Here is an 11471-nt window from a genome sequence, read left to right on the forward strand (position 1 = left end):
CCAGCGGTTTACTCCTTTTACTTGTTTTCTTTTTGTACTAATGAGGAGTTCTAACTTATTATAATCCCACTTTTCCATGGGATGTGGCTCTATTGCTTCCTCTAATCACGCCGCTATTTGCGGTATTTGTTCGTCATTTAATTTTCCGCACTCTTTTTGACTCCCCTTCATTTCTCTTTTGAGCAGGGCTCCAATGTGTAGACTAATACGCTTATGATCACTACCGAGGCTGTACTTCCCCTCTTCGTCTATTTCCATCATTACAAGCTTGCTATACATCCCCTTTGCAGCGCAGCAGCGCCACCTGTACTGTGGAAGAAGAAATAAAGTGAACACAGCCTGCGATGAGATCCGAGAGGTGGAGGAAGGGGTAAGGACGCCATTTTGTCTCCGCGATTTGATGGCATTGGCCGTGACCGAGAGTCGTGACCAAGACTGTGTGCAACAGAAAAGTGCACGAAAACCTAGCATGCATGCTTATTAAAGCCAGTCATAGTAAAAACGTCTTCTCGCTCGATGCGCCGCTATGGAGGCGCCAGCTAGCAGCCACCTGGAGGGAAAGTTAACTGTGGAGGGAGCGTCCAGCGATCGAGAACCTTGAAGCCTAGTCATAAAAATCAAACGCGTACAAACGTGCATAGCACCAGTCGCTCGCGTATCGATTGGGACATGGGCATGCTGCGCGGTCTTGCGTGGGCATCGCTGTCGCTTTTTGCGCGAAGGCCAAGAAAGGGCGTGGTTTGCAGGAAGCAAATGCAAAAAAAAAATGTTGGGGTGTTTTAGTCATTCACATGAGTTATAGCCTGCCGGACATACACTGATAAGCGAATCCTTAAGACCTATTAAGCACTACCAGCTAAAAAAATTAAAGGCGCATTTAAGTCCCCTTCTCTTGCCTATTTTGTTACTTAGTAATGTAATTGATCACTGATAGTAAAGATTAGTCACAGATTTATTATAATTAATGATTAAATAATCTTTAATTGTTCATTTTATTAATTCAACATTATTAATACGGTTTATTAATTATGAATCAAATAATTTCATTTTTATTGCTCATTCAATTCTAAAGGAAGTACTAGTAATTCTTCAATTTCATCAAATACTCAGAGTAATTGGTGAACTTTATTGCTTTGTGTATTCAATTATTTTATTTAATCATTTAAGCTTTCCATTCCATCATTATTAATTATTACATGATATGCTGTGTCCACACTTCCTGCCCACAGCCCGTGGTGACAAATCCTGTCCACGCCACTTGTGAGGCAAGAAATTCTTTCGCATTAAATACCTTGAGTTCCCAGCCAGTGTCACTCCTGACCAAGGGCAGAATTATCGCTATGTAGGAGTATCCCGAAACGACTCGTTCGAGCTAATATCATTGCCTGCCAAAGTGCGTTGGCTCTTAATTAAATTGATTCATTATAGGGGGACACTAAACCTTAAATAGTAAGGCATTTTCTGTGCACGAGAACCAACTGCCCTCATCGCTGCACTTGCATGCAGCCGTGGCTCGATCTGCAAAAGGATGACACCAGTTACCACTGAGCAAAGACTGCGTTGTGAAAAAAATTGAAATGCCACAGATGCAGAAATGGCCACATTTCTAGGTACAGATCTTGTGTCTGGCTGACAGCAGACTTTCTCATTGCAGGATAGCTTAAGCCTGAACGCACCCTGTGGTTGCGATACGCACGATGCTCGCAGTGTTCCCTAACCAAGGCACAAGCGGTAAGCATTGCATATGATTAAGTCCGGCCTGCTGGCGTCTCTATTATGCAGGATCAGTCCACTCGCAGCGAATTTCTGGGTACAATTCACAAACGACACGTGGTGGTCATGTTCAGTATCACTGGGCTCAAATGTACAGTCGGGGTCAAGAGTCACTGGACCACATGTTACTCAAATGAAGCCGCTAGCTCTGCTATTAGCTGGTGGCTTGAGGTCACACTTGTGGAGATGAAAGAACAAAATTTTCGTTTTCACCTCCACTAGTGTGGTCTCCAATCGCCGACTAATAGCGGGACTATAGGCTTCGTTTTGTTAACATGTGGTCGAGACACTTTTGACCGTGACTGTACATCATAATTATAGAGTTCCAGCAACTTTCTCCGATCAAAGAGATTTGGAAACTAACCTGCATGCACTAGAATGCTTCCATGTCAACGTTCGATTGCCCCGAAGTGCTCCAGATTAGAAATTTTAGCACTCAAAGCTCGGTTTTCCTCGGCTCTAAAGTGCTCCAAATAGAAAACTTTGTTCTAAAAATTGCTCCAAATTCTGATCTAAGAACCTGCCTCACTGTGTAATGTCACTTCTGAAGCACGCATCAGAGCAAGTTTCATTATACCATAACAGCAAGCGTGTTGTGTTATTACGTGCTTATTTTCTTCTGTGCAGTCACACACAGGAGAAGCTTCTGTAAGTAAACCTGTGAAAATTCGTTTTGTGAGAGTGAGATCAAAATTGGTCTCTTCTGAGGGTATTGCAGAGGTCTAACAAATACGGTGAATTTCTTTGAGGGCTATAACAATTAATGCAATTTCATTCGAACAACACACATGGATAAGGGAGCACATTTTGTACCTTCCTACAATTACACTGTGTAGCACTCACCATGCTCTCGCAATGATTGTCACTGCATTTATCTTCCACTTTCAGTTGCTTTAAAGATATGTAAGTTGCACTGCATGCTATCTCATGATGAAACAAGCAGTTTAGAAACATTGCACAGTAAAAAAAATAGGTAAAAATACCAGCCTAGAAATGTTTTAGACAGCACTGTTATGTGGCGAATTCATCCGAACTTACAATTCCTTTTCCAATTCTTTGTGATTTTCGCAAATGCATTTTATACGGTATATATAGAGACCAAGATGAATGTCTGCACTTAACGCTGAAAAATAAACAAGAAATAATTTCTGTCTTGTATCGTCCACCAACTGGGAATGTTGCACGCTTCTTAGAATTTTATGAAGACTTCTTGGAATTTATTTGTAAAAACAACCTTAGGCTCATCAATGGTGGTGATTTTAACATAAACATGTTAGAGGAAAATAACTGTGTTCCTGACTTTAGCACAAAACTGGTTTCATCTGGTTTCATAAATGTGATTAAAACACCAACTCGAATTACATGTTCTACATCATCCATGCTAGATCTCATTGTTACGAATCTTGACACTGAAATTTACAATGCAGGCACAGTTGCCTGCGACGTTAGTGATCACTGTCCTACTTTCTTAACATATCGCACTGATTCACTGGACAGGAATGTGAAAAGGGAAACATTTTTTGTTCAGCGCATTACCGAAGGAAAGCTAATCTCGTTCAAGAATGAAATCATGAACCAAGATTGGTCTGCCGTGCTAAAAAATGTGGATGCGAATGACGCGTATAACGAATTCATAAATCGTTTTGTGTGCATCTATGCTAAACATTTCCCTTTGCAAACTATCGTTCCAACAAAAAAGATTAAGAAACCATGGGTCACTCGAGAACACTTACAAATGATCAAAAATAAAAATCGTCACTTTCATTCTTTCTTGCGTGCACGTTCAAAAGAAACTCTAAAGGAGTTTAAAATATTGCGGAATAAGCTAAACGCTGAGCTTCGGAGAGCCAAATCTTTATACTATGAGCAGTTATTTGCAGACTGCGCTCGACAACGCCCGGATGCTGCATGGAAAGCAATAAACACTGTTTTGGGTCGTAAAAGTAAAAGTTCCCTTCCGGATGTTTTAACACATGAAGGTGGTGAATTGAGCGGTAAAGCGCTTGCGGATTACCTTAACAATCATTTTGTGAGTATTGCAAATCCTTGTGACTATCCTCCAGATACAACTGGAATCTCCACTAGTACAATGAAAACAATATACCTTCAGCCTACTGATGAGCAGGAGATTTATAACACTTTCATGTTGCTCCGAAACAGTAAGGCGCTTGATATTGAAAACATTCAAATCATGCCGATAAAGTATGTATTGACCTTACTTACATCCGTACTTGCTTACATATTTAATTTAATACTGGATTCGGGCGTCTTTCCTGAAAAAATGAAATGTGCCAGGGTTTCTGTAATCTTCAAGGGCGGCGACCCAAACTTGGCAACAAACTATCGCCCAATTTCAGTCCTCCCTGTATTTTCTAAGGCACTAGAAAAAATCATTTTTGCTCGTATAACTAACTTCTTTAACAAAGAAAACATAATAACAAATGCACAGTTCGGTTTTAGGAAGGACAGATCGACGGAAACTGCTTTACTAACATTAAAAGAAAATATTTTACGAAACATAGAAAGTAATTTGTTCTCGTTGGCTGTTTTTATAGATTTCAGCAAGGCTTTTGACTGTCTGGACCATAACATTCTTCTATCCAAAATACAAGCTTACGGGATCCGCGGCACGTGCCTAGCTTTGCTGAAGTGCTACCTCAGCAACAGGTTTCAGAGAGTGTTTATCAAAAACTGCAGCTCATCCCTTTTTCCAATAAAGAGTGGCGTACCCCAGGGAAGTGTGTTAGGTCCGCTGTTGTTCAATACATACGTTAATGACTTGGTGAATATTGATAATACAGTAAAACTAGTGATATATGCTGATGATAGTACTATTCTTATTTCTGGCCCAAATGCTGATGGTTTAATCATGCAATGTAATGAATTTTTAGCTAAGCTATCCACATGGTCCAAGTTAAACAGACTTCAAATCAATTGCACTAAAACTAAAGCTATTATATTCCGCGCTAAAAACAAATTAGTTGAAATAAATCACACTATAACCTATGAGCACCAAGAAATTGACATCGTTGACAACCATAAAATATTAGGTGTACATTTTTCCTCACATTTAACCTGGGATGCTCACATTGATCACCTTCGTAAAAAACTTTCCTCGATTACAGGAGTTATATCGCGCTGTCGTACTGTACTTCCACCCAAGATAAAACTTCAAATATATCATGCTTTGTTTAACTCTAATTTAAGATACTGCAGTCTAGTTTGGTGCACAACCACAAAAACCAATTTAAATAAACTCCTGGTTTTACAGAAAAAAATCATCCCTTACATAGCAAATATTGAGCCCATGGAAACTACAAAGGGTGCATTTGAATCATTCAATATCATAAGTGTAGACAAGTTGTATGAATTTCGCCTATTACAGTCAATCTACTTTTCCTCCCCTGAAGTTACTAACATTCTAAAGTCCTTGGCATCCTTAGAGCGACGAAATATTAGCGTGCAAACAAGAAATGTTGATGCGTGGGCAGTTCCTCATTTTCGTACATTTTATAAATATCAGTCACTTACCCATAACCTCCCTACAATACTAAACAAATATAGACACACAGTGGGCTTGAACAAAAAACAATTACAATCCTGTTTTGTGCAGTTGTGATCCATTAATTTTTGTTTGTTGTTTCCGCGTATGTGCTTTTCAGTTGTTTTATTTTGGTTTCAGTTCATTACTGGTAGCTTTTGTGATTGACATCATTATTACCTGTCACAGTAACTGTTTTATTATTTCCCTATTACTGTCTACCTATGTACTATTCATCTATTATGTTTCTATTCTTTACGCTGCTGCCTTGTAATGGTCTCTTGGGCCTCGTCAAGCTTTTGTGTAGCTTTTAGCCCAAGAGACCATCCAGCTGTCTTCTGGAAAAATAAAGATGTATTCTATTCTACTAAATTCTTTGATATTAGCTGATTCTGTTGCTCTTATGGCTGCAGGTGCAGTATCCATGCGATGCCAGCAGTGGTGCTGAAATGGCTGGTCCCTCGCAAAGCATCTAAGAAGGCACAACTACTGCTATTTGCAAAGATCCGCTGCTTGCAGAGCAACACAATGTATTGCCAGGGGAGATAGCAGCAGAAGAACTCTAGGAACAAGAGGGGGGGTCCTGAAGGAGTGGGAAACAGGTTCTTCAGGAACCATACCTGCCAAAGAGGAAATACCAGTTCCTGTGTCCCCTCCGATGCAAAAGAAGCCTTGCCACAGGCAACTGCCCTTCGACCGCAATCAAAGTGATAGCTAAGATGCAGTGACAAGATAACTGCTTCATTTACACTTCTGCATTGTGCAAAAGTACGCTACACTATTTGCCTGTGCCGGTTGGCCAGTGAGCGCAACCCACTTTTGGAACCTTTCTATTTCCTAAGTAATGGATTAAATTTTTAGATTATTTTTCTTGTCCTCATTTAAGGCTGTGGTCGGCAGCTTCATGCGCTTGTTTTTTTGGTAGCATTCTGAGCGAAAATGTCAAGTTGACTTGCTTTTGTGTGTCCTCACAATAGCTGTGTGTTCTTGTCCAGGTCGCCGACCTGAGACAAGGCGCTGGAAATGCAGAAGCCACAGCGGGACCATCTCTGCAAGCCAGGAGGGTTGCAGTCACAACACCAGCATCGAAAGCAGGCATGGTGAGATCTCTACTAGACACTACTTGCTTTCACTCAAAGCAACAGGTGGAAGAAAGTGGGACTCCTGTAATCCCCGATTCGTACACAAATTGATCATTACTTACTTCAAGAACATTGTAGTACTTTGAAAATTATCAGTTGGATATTACATGTTGAATGTTGCAATCAAATGCATTCTGAATGTTGAAGTTTTCTGTGTTAACGGAAAGTAAAGGAGGTTCTGTGAGGTTGGACTTCACAATTCATAGATAGCTCTGTCAGGAAAATTATATTGTTTTTAGGCCTAAGCAAACGTGAGGCTTTACATTATAAATCAAGAGGTATTCTTGAAGTCTGGGTGTTCAAGTAAGTGCAGCAATAAAATCTGGCAGTTCTTCCTCCCCATACTTTTTGTTCCATACCTCTGGCCTTCGGAAACATGCCACAACCACTTATAATGCACATTTCATAAAATTCATATGTGATCGAATGTGAATTTGTTCCAAACTTGAAATTATCTCAAAATGATCAATGGAGCTATGTGGCCACTGAATGCAAAAATCAGATGTACACTAATGAACTAACTTGGAAGGCTGTGAGTGGGCCTACTATTACAATTAAGTTCTTGAAAGGATCACTGAGGCAACAGGGAGTACTTTCTAATTTCTGATGGCATGCCGGCTGCAAAAACTATATCAAGTATAAATTACTGGAAGCTCATTCCCCCAGCCTTATTCTGCCTACCGTACGCTGTGTCGGTGTGTTTAGCTTATGAAAAGCATGTAATAAATGTAATCTTATGAAAAAATATTTTGAAGTTCTGAGAAGCATTGCTTGAAAAGTAATATGTCCATCACCTTTCCTAGCAGGTTTTCTGTGAGAAGCACCTTAGTCTCAAATGTTTGCTTTCATAAGCCAGGTGGTGCTCATGGTCCAAACACCATTAAGTTCCCACCATATCCTTGCATGCGCTCAGGTTCTTGTAAAAAAAATTGCTCACCGTTAATTTTTTTGCCTGTGTACAAACTTAGGGCGATATGTGTAATCATATCTACAACATATCAATAAAGTGCAATGAGAAAATTCCGATATTTGTATGTGCTATTATTGCCAGCCTCCAGCAATGGAGTTGTGCTCGCTCTATGCTGCCCTCCTCATGATGAGCGCCGTTGCTGTAATGTTCTGTCAATTGCTACTCCATAATGTGCAGTCGTCCTGCCTTAATTCTCTGTGCCGCACGGCAAAGTTCTGGCCCACTTGCTTCGGCATGTTAAAGTGTGAAAGAGTTGCTAGCTACCACTTGTCCTCTCTCTCTCTTCCCAGGCCCTGTTCATGTCGTGGTTCTTTTTACCCTTTAACATCTTCTCAGTGTTTCGAGCGCACTGAAATATGGCTGTGCCATTCTTCCCAGCTTTCAACATTGCAACTGTAGGTAACAGTTGGGAACTGTCAGTTTGTTATTTCTCGCATTTGGAATAGCGGCCCAAGACAAATAATGCACTGTGAATCATTGTGGCAAGAGCTGGTGGAAGTCAACAGTGTGGTCCCATCTCTCTCATGCAGGATCCGCATTGGTACAGGAATGACGCGAAGCAGGGTCTGCTGGAAGGAACCAGGCAGCGGCTGCAGGAGAACGGGTGGGTTGCGTGGCGCCCCCTGGATTCCCTCATGGAGCTTTTTCAACCTTTTCCTGTCCCTGCTGCATTCTTGGCCATCCAGGGGGAGCTCGTGACCAACGTAGACAGAGCCTAGCTGGAATCATCACCATCAGCGACATGCTGTTTGCTGCACAGCAGCTGCAGGCCACTTCCAGTGGAAACTTCTAGCATATAATGCTGCTTGCTTTGTCAGCGCTCAACTTTTTTCATGGAAAAGCAGCAGTGGTGCGACTGTTGGCAGCTGATGGCTGCTTTGTGTTCGTGATACATAACTTGCTGCAGTGCCACCCACTGAACTGCCAAGTGTTACACCTACAGCGGGTGTAAAGTGACAGAACACTTTCTTCACTGCCTATTGGAAGTGAACTGAGTTACTTCTCCTGATGCATCAGCTCTGAGATCACTTGTCCTGTGTGCAATGTGTTGGCATGCTCAGAGGTCCTGTTTGATCCGTAACGCACTTGTTTCCCCTCCCACAGGTGGCACCAGTAGTCCACGAGGAAAGTGTGCTTCTCTTGTAGCATCAGCCATTATAGACAGACCTTACACCCCCCCAAGATTTCGTGGATGCTAACCTGAAATCACGATTACTAGCAAAATAACAGGCACAGACAGGACACAAAGCAAGTTGATAGTACGACTAGCAGTTGTCCTGCCGTTTTGTGTTCTGTCTGCATCTGTTGCTTTGCTAGTAATCGTGAATTCAGGAAGCCAGTACCAGCTAGCCCTCTAATCTCTCTAATGATTACTCATGGATGTCGGCATGAAATGACATCACCATGACCAGTGTGTGACCCATTCAAACGTCCTAACACATGCGAGAGTCTCTTTAACAGACAATGCTGAAGCTTGTGTCACATCATGTGAAAGCCTGCAACTTTTTTCCTACTGCAGAAAAAAGCCACTTTCCGTCCCCTTTGGTGTCCCAAAGTGAGAGGTTAGTACTTCAAATGGATGCTGCAATTTGACCAAGTGGAGTAGATGGCAGCACATATGATGTCAAGGGTAGAAGGTGTGGGAGGCAGCACAGTAGCACTGGCTATGAACGGAGCCCTTCAGTTTCGCTGGTTGTCAGACTCACCTAATCTGGGCATAAGCAGTAGCCACTTTCTGGTACTGGGCTGTAGAGCTGGCCATTGATGGCAATTGTGTTTTCTCCACCACAGCCATGTTTTGAGCAGCACTGAATGGTTCATGGGCAAGGGCAGGGCATGTAATGAAAAGGCAGGATAACCAGTGGTCCTTAAGAGTAACTGAATGGATTCCAAGCCAAGGCAAGCATACCAAGGAGCAGCAGAAATTTAGGTGGGCGGATTATATTAAGAAGTTTGCGGGCATACGGTCGGCGTAGCTGGCAGAGGACAGGGTTAATTGGAGAGGCATGGGAGAGGCCCCTGCCCTGCAGTGGGCATAGTCGGGCTGATGATGATGACGAACAGTTCATGTACATGCCACCTGTGGCACAAAAGTCTGCTGGCCTCAGAGTTTTGGGCCAGTCCGAGGCACAGATTTTAAAGCACGAGTGCTGTGGGGAGTTCTGCAACCATGGTGATCAGACAACTCTAAGCCGACAAAATGTCGCAGCAGGATTACTGTTCCATTTCCTGTTGCTTGTTTTTAGCTGTGCAGTTTCCCAGTGCTGACATTTCTTGGCGTCTTGAGCAAAAAGTCTCGGAGAGAGGAAAGGTTGGCTGAGGGAATGGGTCTCTGACCTGCTGCCTCTCATCAGGGCAAAGGGAAGGAAAGGAAGAGGCAGGGAGTACATGGCAAGTGGTAGTGTCATAATAAGATGAGCAGCATTTAGTGCTAACTTGCGATAAGTATTATTTTTATGATTGTGGGCACACAGTGCGCTGTAATTTTTCACACGTTGTACAGGATTGTGTCAACATGTTCTACAACTCTTTGTGGAAAAGAATTTTGGAGCAGCCACACCTTTATGAGTGTTGGATCTCATTGTAGCGATGTTTTGTCGTATGGCTGCATAACAGATGACACGAGCTGCCAAAGCTACTGACAACTTTACGTGAGCAGCCTGTTGCCTGGACACTGTTCACTTGGATCAGACTGAATTGGACAAAAATGATCATACCATACTCCTCCCCAATGACTTTTTCTGGCAGTGCAGCAGAGGCTACGGAGCACAAACGCCTTCTTTTCCTACACAGCAGTATGTAGTCCCTACTTGAAGTTATCAATTTTCTCTTAAAACAGTGTATTATCAGTATTCATTATTTAAGGCATATTTCTGACACAACTACTTTTAACCTTAGAAAGTCAAGAAAAAAATGTTTGTCATTACAGCAAATCTGCTAGGCACATCTTGTTACAAGAAGCTTCTATAGATGGTGCCAGTTCAGCCATTGATGAAATTAAAACAGAAAACAATGTGCCAGGCGGCCAGGAACACCATCGTGCAGCCACAGGCAAACTATTTGGTGGAATGACACAATTATGGATGCTCCGTCCCCGTAGCCTTCACTTCATTGCCAAGAAAAGCTGTCGCCCAGTATGGTCGGGATGCGGGCGATATGTGATATACTACATGCAATACAACGGCGTTAATGAGTATAGTGTGTATTTTCATATTTATACATTTCATACATACTGCATGTTACTGTTTTGGATATAGCATCCGGTGCTGTTCACTATGTCATAGCAGGTGTGATATTTTGCTGAAGTGGGATTGGTCAAACTGCTGCAGAATGCACTGCTTTGTGGTAGTTGTTGAACTTTGTTTGCGATTAAATGTGGTTACAGCACTTTACATTGCTCCTACAGGTCTCCAGTCTACATTTGAAAGGTTGAGGAATTTTCAGGCTGCTTGCTGTTAACAGGACATGAAATAAACATGCTTATCAAATTAAGATTTGATTCTGTGCAATGCCGAAGGCCTTGAGGTTCGGTACAATTTAAATTGTTTCAACGCAACTTCACGCTGAATTTTGCAAAAACAGGTTCAGTAACATTAGCTTTAATTGCATAAAGAACTGCAGAATCGTAATGACATCATTACAAACTGTAGGTGTATGTGTCACAAGTCAGAGTGATGGAAATAGGGAAGAAGAATGGGACACAAATGTTAGTGGTCCAACAGCCAAGCCACCGGTGCAGCCCTTTGAGTCGTCTCCATCTCCACTTGAAATTGTCGGTCTCGACGACGTTGGTCCTTTCCCGAAAACCCTGGCTGGCATCTGCTGTGACCTCATCACACTCTACCTTTTCACCAAGCGGGTTGAAGCCATGCAGTTGCATTCCATGCACACTGCCTGCTTTCACACCATGGCGCTCCCTCAAGTAGATCCACTTCCCATCACTTTGTTCAAAATACCGTTACTAAACACAAGAGCTGCCACATACCAAAATGTTAATCTACCTCCATGTCAGAACCTGTATGGAAAAGGCTCTTAGAATTTAATG

At 42.2% G+C, this 11471-nt stretch overlaps 1 long non-coding RNA gene across 1 annotated transcript; it reads left to right on the plus strand.

Moving 5' to 3' along the window:
* The first annotated feature begins 1653 nt into the window (after positions 1-1653).
* LOC144104543 (uncharacterized) lies at positions 1654-8638 on the plus strand. Its single transcript, XR_013308566.1, has 5 exons — positions 1654-1731; positions 2401-2421; positions 2662-2676; positions 6310-6414; positions 7957-8638. It is a non-coding gene; the product is annotated as an uncharacterized LOC144104543 (long non-coding RNA).
* Positions 8639-11471: the final 2833 nt, after the last annotated feature.

Source organism: Amblyomma americanum, chromosome 9 (assembly GCF_052857255.1).
Source record: "Amblyomma americanum isolate KBUSLIRL-KWMA chromosome 9, ASM5285725v1, whole genome shotgun sequence".
NCBI lineage: Eukaryota > Metazoa > Arthropoda > Arachnida > Ixodida > Ixodidae > Amblyomma > Amblyomma americanum.